Genomic DNA, 12,511 nt, shown 5'->3' with positions numbered 1-12,511 from the left:
TGTTATACAATACTGCAGGAAGTTCCAAAGAATTCTCATTGCTTTTCTTTTGGGGAGGGCTGATGTATACTTTGGAAAACATCAGTGTCTAACTTAAACATGCTTACACTGTCTTTTTATTTGGTGAAGGGAGGGAAATAAAAGGCTTTTCTTATATACATCTGGAATTGCCTCTTAACTAGAAGTATTTCCAAATAAGGGTAAGCCAAGTAAACACCCACTGGAAAAATTATTTTCCTTCGTTGCTTTTCCTAGTGGATATTTTAATTGGTTCATTTATTCAAATTCTAGTCATATCACTTGCATGGATGAGATTTCATAATTGCTATTGATTCCTATATAGAATTTTTTTTGTTATAAAACCATGTCATATAACACTTTGAGCATTATTTGCCAGTGAATGTCAGTCCAAGGGTGGTGATTCTTCTTGGTTTCCGGTAATCTCTAAAGACAAGCCTAGTATTTCTGTTGGAGTGTAATATTGGTTAAAATTTTAAGTTTTCTAAGTTTTCCTTAATTTGCTTTGCTGTCTGAATGGTGATAGCAACAAGTCATTTCCTCATATGCACTTTACTTTGTCTCTTGTTTCAAATTCCCTGTTTTCTTCTGCAGGGTTTAGAGGTACATAAATAGAAAATACAGAGAAAAATTTGTAGTGCAGGAGCTGTCAAACAGAAAGAAGATGCAACCACTGCCCATGACTTCATTCCTTCACAATGGACCTTCAATACTTCTACTGAGTGTACCTGAGGAAGTGTATTGAATATTAACCTCAAACTGCTCTCCTCGGTCAGATTTCCCAGTTGTTTTGCTGTTGTTTTTCCCCTTTGCTACCTTGCCTTTGCCTTTCACAATTATTTTTTCTCTGTTTCCACATTGTGTTTATACAGCTGCCATTATTACTTCAGCCATAATATTACAAATGTAGAAATCTTCCTCAACTACTACTCTACTTACCTAGGATATTCCAGCTAACTTCCAAAGAACAAAGGAAACTGGTTTAGAATAATGGTCCTAGACATCTTACAAACTAGAAACTAGCTTCTAAGTATGTAAACAACATTTTCCTTCCCTGTTTCCTTCACCCTTAGCCACACGCTACCTAGGCTTCAAGCTGGACAAAGAAGTCAAGTACACACCACTTTCTTACAGGTAAAAAGGTTGCTAGTTTTGTGGGAGGAAGAAAGTGATAGAAAAGGAATGTACTGAACTGGGTGTGATACATAACAAGGTAGAGTATTTCACCTTTATAGGGTGAAAAACATGTTAATTTTGCAATGTTCTATGTTCTCAGTGTTTGGTAACATATTGAAAAAGGCATTTACTTGTTCCCAAAGTCTGTTTTCAGGACAGAGCAGCACAGTGTTTGATGGGATATGGGCTTCTGTTTTATGGGATTAGAATATCTCTTTTGATCTAAAACACTCAAGAGACTTCAAATTCCACTGACTGAAAATCAACAGGAATTGGAAGATGTAATCCCAGCCTTGTAAGCGTGACTTTGAGGTGTTACACTGGAGCATAGGAGGATACTTGTAATAATCCAGAGGCGACTTATTTGAAAAGAACTTGTTTTCTTGAAAGGACAACCATGAATTAACTCTGGAGCTGATTTGTAAGGTCTTCATTGCTTTCTGGATAACGAAAGGTCAAAGCACACCAGCAAGATGACTGAACTTCCTTCTCTCAGTTGACAGTGGACTGGATGAGAGAAGAAACTTTGTCTTCGTCATAGAAAAGCATGCACTTTGATTTCTAGGAGTAACATTCGGGTTCTCTGATGATTCAAAACACCTTCAAGTAAGAGTGTGGTCTTTTGATGCCTTTGGTGAATGAAATCTACTTAATTCATGCTGATTAATGTTTTAACAGTTCCATTTGGTGTGAATTAAAAAAAAAAAAAAAAAGTGAAGTTGTCAGTTATATAAACTGGTATGTCTTCATGCATACCCACTGTATTAATGTGAGAACAGATGAGTGAGTAGATACTTGGGAAAAAGAATTAAACACAGACAGCTCAAACAGTACCATTTTTCATGTGGTATTTCAAGTGTGTTGTTTCATTGTTCCTTCATTATTTGGCTTCTGTAGATTTGTTAATTGTCAGACTGCAACTGGAAGATTAACTACAGATGCTAATGATAATCAGATGTTTTCGTGCATAAGTCTACTACAGACAGACTTTAAAAGGGAAACAGAGTAGGACTGTGTGTGCATTTACTTCATTCTGAATTATCTAATAAAATGTGCCTGTAGCGTCTCTGGCGTCTTGTCTACATTTATTTTAGGTAATAAGGGAAGACTTTACTATATGGAATGTACCTTTGGTATCAGTCAGTTCACAGAAGGACACTGGTCACAAATATGCAAGTGATAATACAAATTTACTGCAAATGGGAGGGATGGAGGCTCCACTTAGAGCCCTCTGCTGAGGAAGACAGCAGTATGGACTCCACTCTTATTGTCCTTGTGAGAGTGAGTGTTGCAGGTGCCCCAGAACCAAAAGGAAAATGTCACTCAGAATCTGCACTTCATCAGCATCAGGGAATCACATGGAAGAGAATGGAAACAATAAAGGGCAACACACATCCATTAGAGATGAGCTTTCAGGCAACCAGTTGTTTTTAAATTGCCTGGATGATTCCTTTAAACTGACACATCTAAGAGTTAAATAGCTGGTCAGTGATTTTGGTCTCATAGAAAACAGATGTTTCGGCACAGTGCGAGAGCAGCGGAAGGTAGTCTGGGGTTTGAAAGCAGTACATTCTGCATGGCTTGGAGAGAGCCCAAGGCCACATCCTGCAGCCTGCACCCATCTGATAAGCCCTCCTCTTGGGAGCAGTTCCCCACACAGCCTCCTGCGAGTCCCGGCAGTCAAGGGTTTCCCTCAGGATCTGCAGAATTTCATCACTGCATAATTCTTTTACATTTGGAACACATTTCTTCCTGCTAGCTGCACATAAGGGAATTCATTACTATCTAGCTATGGCAGTGGGTTTGATTTGCATCAGAAATCGATCTCATTTGCAGTAGAAAATATAGTTGTTAGCTGCTTTCACATAAAAAGGGTAGATGAGGAATAAGATAATGCCAGTCTTTACAAGCATCTAACACCTCCAAAGAACTCTTGTCTTTACAGGCACATTACTTACATATTACTTACATGTTAGAAGAAAATAAAGATGGGAAGCTGGGCCTAGTGAATCACCCCAAACTACAGATTAATGCATCATGCAGTGTGTATGAATAGGCCTGCAGTTGAGTGGTCAGGACTGTATTCAATTGCTGTAATCAGCGTGCTAGATCTTGGCTTTGAATTGCTAGAAAAATGACTGGAGATGGTCATGGCATGTGGAGTAACAGGAACCCAGTGAGCAAATATTTTAAATTGGCAAAGGGTAACACAGTGATCCATGAATGACCTCACAGTCATGAATGAGTTAAGAGATGGTGGCTCTGATATAGGAGACCACTTTATCCACAAATACAGTCACTTATATCTTCCTGCATAACGACAACTCCATGCACATTTGTAAACAGAGCCAGAGTTTCTGGCTCTATTCAGTAAGTGGAGGTAGCTGAATAGTATTCCAGTTGCCATAAAACAGGTCACTTTTGACCTGTTGTATCTGAGGTAAGGTCAATATCATGGGGATTTTGAATTAAATAACATTTAGATAAACCTCATCTTTTAAAATAGTCTGTTGCTTCCATCCCTGCACATTACCATATCTACAAGAGATAATTGCTTTTAAAATGCTGAGGAAAAGTTGGTGGAGAGTCTTACCTCAGCAAAATCTGAAACAGGTTTGATTTGCTTGGCAATTTCTTATGATACTCTTGCATATTCTAGCTAATACTATTGTCTGCAATGTCTTAAAAAGAAGAGGCAGCTCAATGTTCTTTACATTGCAGCTTCACAGCAAGGTGATTGCTTTTTGCTACTTCTGGTCTAATTTTTCACTAGGTATTTCATCAGTACTTTTTGCGTGTTTGTTAGTTTGATTGGGGACATGACGTATTGAAGGGAAGCATTTTGCATTCCATTTGACACAAGCACTCTTGAGTGAACAATGTAATGTAAAATTTAGTTCCAGGACTTGAGTGATTTTGAAAATAATTTCTTTAAATATTTAAAAGTACTGAACATGCTCCCATAAATTTTAAAAATTATGGTGACTGCACTTACCTACCTCTTCACAGCCAAAATACAATAGGTTGCAGTTAACTTACGATGATTTAAAATAGCAGATAACAAAAACCCAAATAGAAGCCAAACCAGATAAGGCTGATTTATTGTAATTGTTCAATGGGAGAGAAAAGCAAAATCATTAAGTGATAACATGCAAAATAAATAGGTCAAGTCCTTTCAGTTTTCACTATCAAGAGCACTGTTCATCTGATAGGGAAGCTGGAAGATATTTCTTTAACCTGAAGCACCTTTCTAAGAATAAGTCCTTTGGGAGGATGCAGTACTGTTCTGTAGGGTAATACCCTGACTTAACACTATTCAGTGACTCTGGAGAATGGGATCAGCCAACTATATTGAGCCAAAAGCAACAGTCTGCAGTTTGGCTTTAGGTGCAGATTGTGTGGCATCCAAAGTCAATTCGTAAGGTAAGCGTGAAAGAAGTATGTTAGATCTAGTGTAAACAGACGTTCACAAATGAGGGATTGGATGAGGGATTTAGAGTCTGTAGTGCAGTTTAGGAATCAGGCCTTGATTTACGAGTTAACTGCAGATAAGTTATTTTGAAAGGTTAATTGAAAGGTTTCCCTATGTATTTCTAACCTTAAAAGTATGTGAGCTGGGAAAAAGAAATTACTGAGATATATCCTTCATTTTTATTAATGATAAACTACAAGCATAAAAAATGGATGAAAGGGGTAAAAATAGGGATTTGGAAGGTATACAATAAAAGAGATGAGATTTTTGAGAATTTCAGAACTCAAGGAATATACCTCTCTCCTGCTATCAGAAGTGATCACCGAGAACAAATGACTCCTTACACATAGCAAGTGAAAGGAATGTAGAAAATGTGGTCAAGTGTACTTTAGCAGGATTCCCATCAGCTGATTTACTGCAGATATATTCCTGATGTGGTAGCACCTCCCAAAATGGAAATGCAGCATTTGTTGACTTGTTAAGTAGTTGGTGAATGTGTGTGCATTATTAACATAAAAATGGTTATTACTATGTTATTCACTGAGAATTCGACACACCAAAAAACCTCTTAGGGCAAAGTTATAATTCAATAGCAATATTAATTCAGTTGCATTGAAGAGCAAAGCATAGAAAAATGTGCAAGGGACACTCAAGAATTTGATTGACATTTGAAAAGAAACTACTTCTAAAGCCTTTTAACGAAAGAAAAAATAAGTTGTGGAGTATAGGAATATTTGGAATAGCATCTCCAGTGAGACTACTATACATCTCATATAGTGAACCATATCTTCTATTGAATGTAATTATTTCTCCCATCAGTAGTGCAGCATCGTTCAATACACAACAAAAGCTGACTCCTTACTTTTAAGGTATCTCCATTGCTGCCTGCATGGTTAAGATGTGTGACTGTGAAAAAAAATGTGGTATTAATAATGGAAGGAAGCTTCCAAAAATGAAAGCAATATGTTGTGCCAAAACAATGAAATCACATAAAATGGAGAGTAAACTGATCTAAAAGGAAATCCTTTAGTAGAGGTGAATGGTAGACAATAGCAACTAAGACATAAAGGGGGTTATTAGAAATTATTTAAGAAATAGACAGAATATATGCTTCAATTATGAAACAACAACTCCAGATGAGATACTTTTTGAATTCCGAAAGCGGTAAGTTATTGGCTTGTGGCATAATAATTTAAAATGTTTCTAGGAAACTGACATTTTCCAGACAGTGTAAGAGAAGCAGAAAAAAAATTCATGTGGAAAATGCTCTGATTTTATTAAATGGCTGAACGACAACTGAAGGAGTTGCCTGCAACCACAAAGACAGAATCCATCCACACCTGATCTAGTCACCCTGGACTCACTGTAGGGTCAGTGGAAACAAACAGGCTCACTAGAACACAGTCCTCATTTCAAAGCCTGTGCAAGCACTTGGTCTGATAAACTTTTATACATGTTTGCAAAAGTCTAAAGTTAGAGGAAAAAAATCCAATCATAGGTACCAATAACTCCCTTAAATACTGAGTGATTTGGCTCAGTGCCAGGGGTTTCAGAGGTAAAGTTGGACTTCAAATTTTCAATGCATAAGACTGCTGGGCTCCCACAGCCAAAGCTGGAAAGACTGCACTGATATTTACCCTGGTGTGCTTGTTCAGAGCACTTGTGAACATTTGTGCATGGTTATATATATTCATAAAACCGGGAAGCAGCACATAACAGAGCTGCAACTCTCTGGTAGGGCTGACATGCACACACAAAGGTAAGCCTAGCACTGCTTTTGAAGGAGATGCTACACTCTCCTATGGTAGTCAGTCATTGTTCAAACTTACCTTGTTCACTGCAAGAGAGCTGCAAAGCGTCATTAAGAATACTCCAAGTCTGTTATACTGCCTTGTTTGTGTCTGTGAGGGTGGAAGCGAGGAGAAAAGACACCCTTCTATATCTGTTCTTGTTGTCTGTCTCTCAGATGGCAACAGTACCTAAAGCCTACAGACTTTAACCACAGACCCGTCTGTGCCTGAACAGCTCACTGAACATTTGTGAAACCCCTCAGCCTAGTTCAGTGTGGTCCTTCCTCGTTTATCAAAACTCTGTACATTAAACTTCAGGTTTGTATCTCACTGAATTCCAGCACTGATACACCAAGCCTGGCAATGTGTGTGTTGGTAAATCTGTATTCAACTCTACTTGAAGCTTCTGTTCAGCTCTGCAAAAAAGGCACTCTGGGGCACACCAAGAGGACAAGATTTGCGGCGAACGGCAAGATGACAAGATTTGCAAGTATGTGAGATGCTGCACTTAATAAAAACAACAAAAGTCTGTGGCTGAGCAGAACAACGTGCTGGTGTTTTGACAGCTTACTACTTTCATTTCCTCTTCAGTGCCTGAGTACTGTTGACACTACTGTGCTTTAAAGAAAAATGCCCACAGAAGAGGTTTATATTACGAGATTATTATTTACATGCTCAATGTCATCTATTAGATCCATTTTCCCACCTGCTGGAACTGATTTAGAACCCAATGCTCTCCACCCTTTTATCTCAGTGGGGCTGAATGCCTGCACACTGTTAGGGGAGCACAAGGGCCACCCATGGAGAGCAACCTGGGGGGAAAAGTTGTGCCCCCAACAGTACATGTTCCAGCAGGGTGACCTAGATGTTGTATTGCAGCATCTGGCTGCTTAGCTCTCCTGTGATCTCTGTGTAGTAAATGGGTGAATAGGATGATCAGAACACAGAAACACAGTTTTCCCATATTCATGTCTGCAGTCCTAATTCTATTGGTAAGAGGTTTAGGGAAATCTTTAGGTTTGCTCAATACTTCCAACCAAAAGACAAAGCAGTAATCAGAATTTCAATATTTATACTGCAGTTTAATTGGTGTGGTCTGTATGTTTCCTGATGGTGGGAATTATTGCTTAATCCTTAGTACTAGAAGAAGGGAAGCAGACTCAATGGAGATTAAATGTGGTAGCCAATAAAAGTCACGCTCTATGAAAATATTACAATTAGAAATGAAAGATAGTCTTTCCAGATAGCTTTTCTTGAGCTTTTACAAATGTTTAGACAGCCTAATCTAACGACATATTTAGAACAGCTATTTTCAGTGAGACCCTTGTGAACCGTTCTGTTAGTTAGCATTCTTGGCCCAGGTTAGCAATGGAAAATATTTCTTATCTGATTTGGCTGTATTTATAAGTGAAAGACATGTAAAATCTATTTTGTCTTTTGAAACTGCTCTGATTTACAAAAAATAACAGTGTTGGTAATATATCAGAGAAATGGCACATGAACATTTATGTAATTGTCTTTGATGCTACTCTGCAACTCTTTTGTACGCATTTTATGTATAAATAGCAACATATTTTGCATATATAATCTAGGTTTATATAGCTATCTTTCTCCATTGTTATAAACAGACTTCAGTGATGTCTGGGACTATAGACAAAGCTCTGCCATTTAACCATGAAGCCAGAAACTGACAGTCCAGTAACAGACCATAGGAGACACATTTGCATGTAATTTGAAATGATCTTTGATATCACAATATTGCTGTTTCCATCTGTCCTTTTGAAAAGTGAGGAAAGGTAAAATGATCTCATATAAAGTCAGAAGTTCAATATTTTGTCAAACTGGTACTAGTGATGTTCTAAGAAAGAACATGAGAAAATAAATTCTCCGATGAGTATAAATATCCTTTATTAAAAGAGCACTGTTGATATAAACAAATTGCAGATTACTTCATAAAAAAATTCTATATGTTGCTTGAAAAATGGTATTTAAGGCTTAAATGGAGACAGAGTGACAGAGAATACCTTGTGGGACAGTCCTGTGCAGACAATGAAATGTAAGTCATAAGATTATTTGAATGACACTATCTGCTTCTTGAATGGGACTCCTCTCCTTTGTATCATCTTTTGAATTTAAAATATGTACTAGACATTTTTAAACCATAGTCCATGCAACAACAAAAGATTTTGGGCCATCCTTTATATCCATACTTTATATGTTTGATAAAAGCCTGGCTGCAGACATCTGGTTTGAAAGAAGAGGGAAAGAGCCTTTTTTCTTGGTAGAAACATTTCAGGTCAACACTGAGAAGATGTGACTCTGAATGTATTAAAGAAAAAAAAATTCTTGTAGGGATTTTGAACTGATTTTAAGAGAAACATAAATATTTCTAAGCAAAAAAATTTTCAGAAGTGTTAAGAGCTCAGTTCCCATCATTTATTTTCTTATTTAAATGACTGTTTTATTCAAAGATCCTGCTGATGCTAAACAGAAACTTGAACTTCACCATAGTGTACTGACCAATGGTGAGTACACTCAGTTTGAGAACAAGGTACCTCTGCCCTAATGATTACAGTCTGAAGAACACCTACTGATAGTATTTAAGATGAGATTTGTTGACATTGTTACCGTAAGCCATAACTGTGACACCTCCTTGCAACCTTCAAAGTATAAATTTATAAACATACTCTCAGAATTTTAGATCAAAAAGCTCCTAAATATTTCATAATGCTTGTGGGGTTTTTTAATTGGTCAATTTTTACTTAATTTTTATGATACCCACCAATCCTTCAACCTCTGCATTAATTGTGAAGTTGGAGTTATAAAGGGAACCTTTCCACTGACATCAGCAGGATCAGTTTTACCTGGACTGATCATTCCTTTTAAATTTCTTTTGCAATTTTAAAAATTCAACCAGCCCAGAAAAGCATCCCTTTTCCTAAAAATCGGACAAAAGGAAAACAATAATAGGCCAGTAGAAACACTTAGCATGCTAACTGTTCTCCAGATGAGTTTGTCTCATGTACTGCTTACTTTTCCAGCCTTGGGGGTCATCTGTGAGATTGTATTGAGGAGAGCAGTGTCTCTCTGGGGAAGCAAAGCCCTCAGTCACTATGATTCTTCACGAATCTACATCCTGGTGGGATCTTCTCATCCTCTGTCTCATCTGAGCTTTTGCTGTGTTCTGCTTCCTCTAATGCTGAGTGCTCCTTAATGTAGCAACAACAATGGTGGGTGGGGTGTTATGCATGCCAGAGAAATCTTCTGCCTGTGAAGTCCAGCTTGGCAGAAAGATTCCTAAGTAATTATCTATTGAAATGTGTTTACTGTATTTGTTTTCGTTCCTCAATAGCAAAAGGCAATTAAAATCAGGGAAGTAAACGTTTCTTGTATCAAAGGCCATAGAAGATTCAGAACATTCCTAATTCCATGCATTTTCTAAGCCTCCAGTAGTCCCTTGGACTATTCATGTAGTGCTGGATAAGAGCAGAACAGGCCTTCTCCCTGAGGTCAAGATACTTTTGTCCAGGTTGCTTCTGTGAGCAGGTTGTGAGTCTGGGCTATATGGCATTTGGCCAGACATCTCCTCTAAGCTCCATGTGATGTTCCTGTGGCTTTAAGTTGTAATTATCCCTTTTTAATGAATTTTCAAACATTATTATCCTTAATTACTTAATTATTAGATCATAATTATGTATGTACCATGCCTTAAGGCATGGCAGGAAGACACTTTTGCATGTTTGAAGATGCAAAACTTGCTTGAAGACTGTTGTAAAGCTCTGTGTGAGGGTAATCAGGGAATCCCCTTGCTACAGCCATTGAAAGAGATCTCTGGAATGATCTATTGCCAGGGCCATATTTGGGTGTTGCTTTGGAGTGAGATAACTATAGGGGTCCAAAACAGGACCATGGAGCAAGGTAACTGTGATTTAAGGCAGAGAAGCAGAGATCCAATACCCAAAATTCTGTCACTGTCTCTTTTATATTTAACAGTCTAGAGGTGTCCTTAGTTCCCAGTCAATCATGAAAAAAAATTATTAAAACCGGCTTATTGGATTAAAATCTGCTTTTCAGTATCTTTTATGGGGCCTGAAAAGATTTTACATCTCCAGCTCTTTAAAATCTTGTACCTGTCAGACAAGGACTGATCTTTTTACTGAAGAATTCTGTCAAAGTGAAGCATGAGAACACCAAGAGTTCAAGATTTAGATATAAAGCATGTTCTGCAGGTTTTTTCAGTGTTTTAAAATTTTTTATAATTTTGATATTAACTGCTTCTGTTTTCTAACTTGCTATGGCACTGCTCTACTCCCAGAGGGCTTTTAGCTAACTAAGGTTTAATTTTCTTTGGACTTATGACTTTTAATTTTTATTTCATGCTTTAATATAAAACTATTTCAGTATCTAAATAGTCTTCACTTCTTATATTGGATTTTTTTCTCTAAAATTTCTCCACTGCATTTAAAGAATAATGTATAATTGATATGAACTTAACAGTATCTCATTATTTTACTTGGTTGTCGTCTTTCTCCTCTTGTTTTAAACAGCATAGCTTTGTTTGCTTTTTCTCTCACTGCCCTCCTGAACCTCAAGGATTTTGTTATGAATACCCTGGTCAAAAGGTAGTGCTAGAGGCTTAAGTTCATGGTATATTCATCAAATACCAACAACAGAGTAATTCCCAGATGGATAAGGAAGTCTCTCAGAGCTCTTGTGACACTATAGAATAGTCTGGATAAAACCTCGTTGTTTATAAGGCCAAGAAAACTCTTCTACCCAACACCACCAGGAGTGGTGGGTGATCCATCAGGCTTTCTGTGTTATCTGAACACAGCTGTAGAATATTACACTTGGGAGCAGATGTGGGGAACATCAGGCAGTGGTCTCATCCATAAAAGAGTAAGTTTGCATTGGGTGTGAGACCAGCAGGCTCAGAGATGAATGAGTACCAGGGCACTCTTTGAGCTGCTTCAGGATTCCTCATGTCCTTTAATGGCACCTGGTCTTGTGAACCCTGACTCATGCAGTGGATGGGCATTAGAGATAAACAGAGTATTTCACATAGGTGACTGACCAGATGATGATGATGATCTGAAGTGTTCCTTTGATCTTGCATGCAGGCAGTCAGAGCTGGAGCAGTAATAACAACTTGGGGGTGAAAGCTCTGTGGACGAGTCAGTTAGCCAGGCCATCTTTTATTTTGTCTTCAATAGGAAATACAGGGTGAGGTTGACAAACTCTGTTTATGCTTATATATTATTGATAGCAACAGGACGTAATAAAAATAGGAAATGAGGGTTTTCTTGTGAAAACACGGAAATGCTTTTGTGATTTAAGTGTCAAAAAATCATCCTTTTATAGCTAGAGATGAACTTTGTGATATACCTACTTTACAGTATGCATTTACTTCTCTAAACATTTGAGAGAGACATCATTAATTCTCCCAATGTCAGGGACCTGATTTATCCTTTTATTGGCCTAGTGTTTGTGAATGTTAAAGCAGTGGAACCAAATATAAATAATAAACATTTCATCCTCAAACTTTAAGTTGCACCAGGCAGATTTTATTTTCATATTACTGAGTTGTTATTACTCTAAAGTGATCTCAAATAGGTATAAGTTCTGCACTTAACTTTTGAGGCTTTGCTGTGATTATAAATTAGTGTGTGCACACTCTTGGTTTGTTCCCTGCAAAGGTAATTATACTAAACTGACGAACGCTGAATCAACACTAAACCCTGTATTTGTTCTCTGACCATCTGCTATATATAGATATATTGCTCCAAGGATGTTGCTTCAGGGTGCTACAGAAGTAAGGAAATCACCTGTTGAAAATAAATGTTTAAATCCCTCTATTACAATCCTTTTGCTGTACTACCTCCTACAGTGTGGTTTCAGTTTTTCTCAGACTTGTAGCAAAATTTTCTCCCTCTGAACCTTTTAGTTTCTAATTCTCTACCTGTTTTCTCTGATCTTTGCCTTTATATGTGAGTTGCCTTTATATGTGAGAATGTCTGTATGGGGAGTGGGAGTCTCAGTTTGGGAGAAACCCTGG

The sequence above is a fragment of the Myiozetetes cayanensis genome, unplaced genomic scaffold (genome assembly GCF_022539395.1).
Source record: "Myiozetetes cayanensis isolate MyiCay16 unplaced genomic scaffold, myiCay2020 scf5-8, whole genome shotgun sequence".
Classification (NCBI taxonomy): Eukaryota; Metazoa; Chordata; class Aves; order Passeriformes; family Tyrannidae; genus Myiozetetes; species Myiozetetes cayanensis.
Note: the sequence above shows the minus strand (reverse complement) of the source record.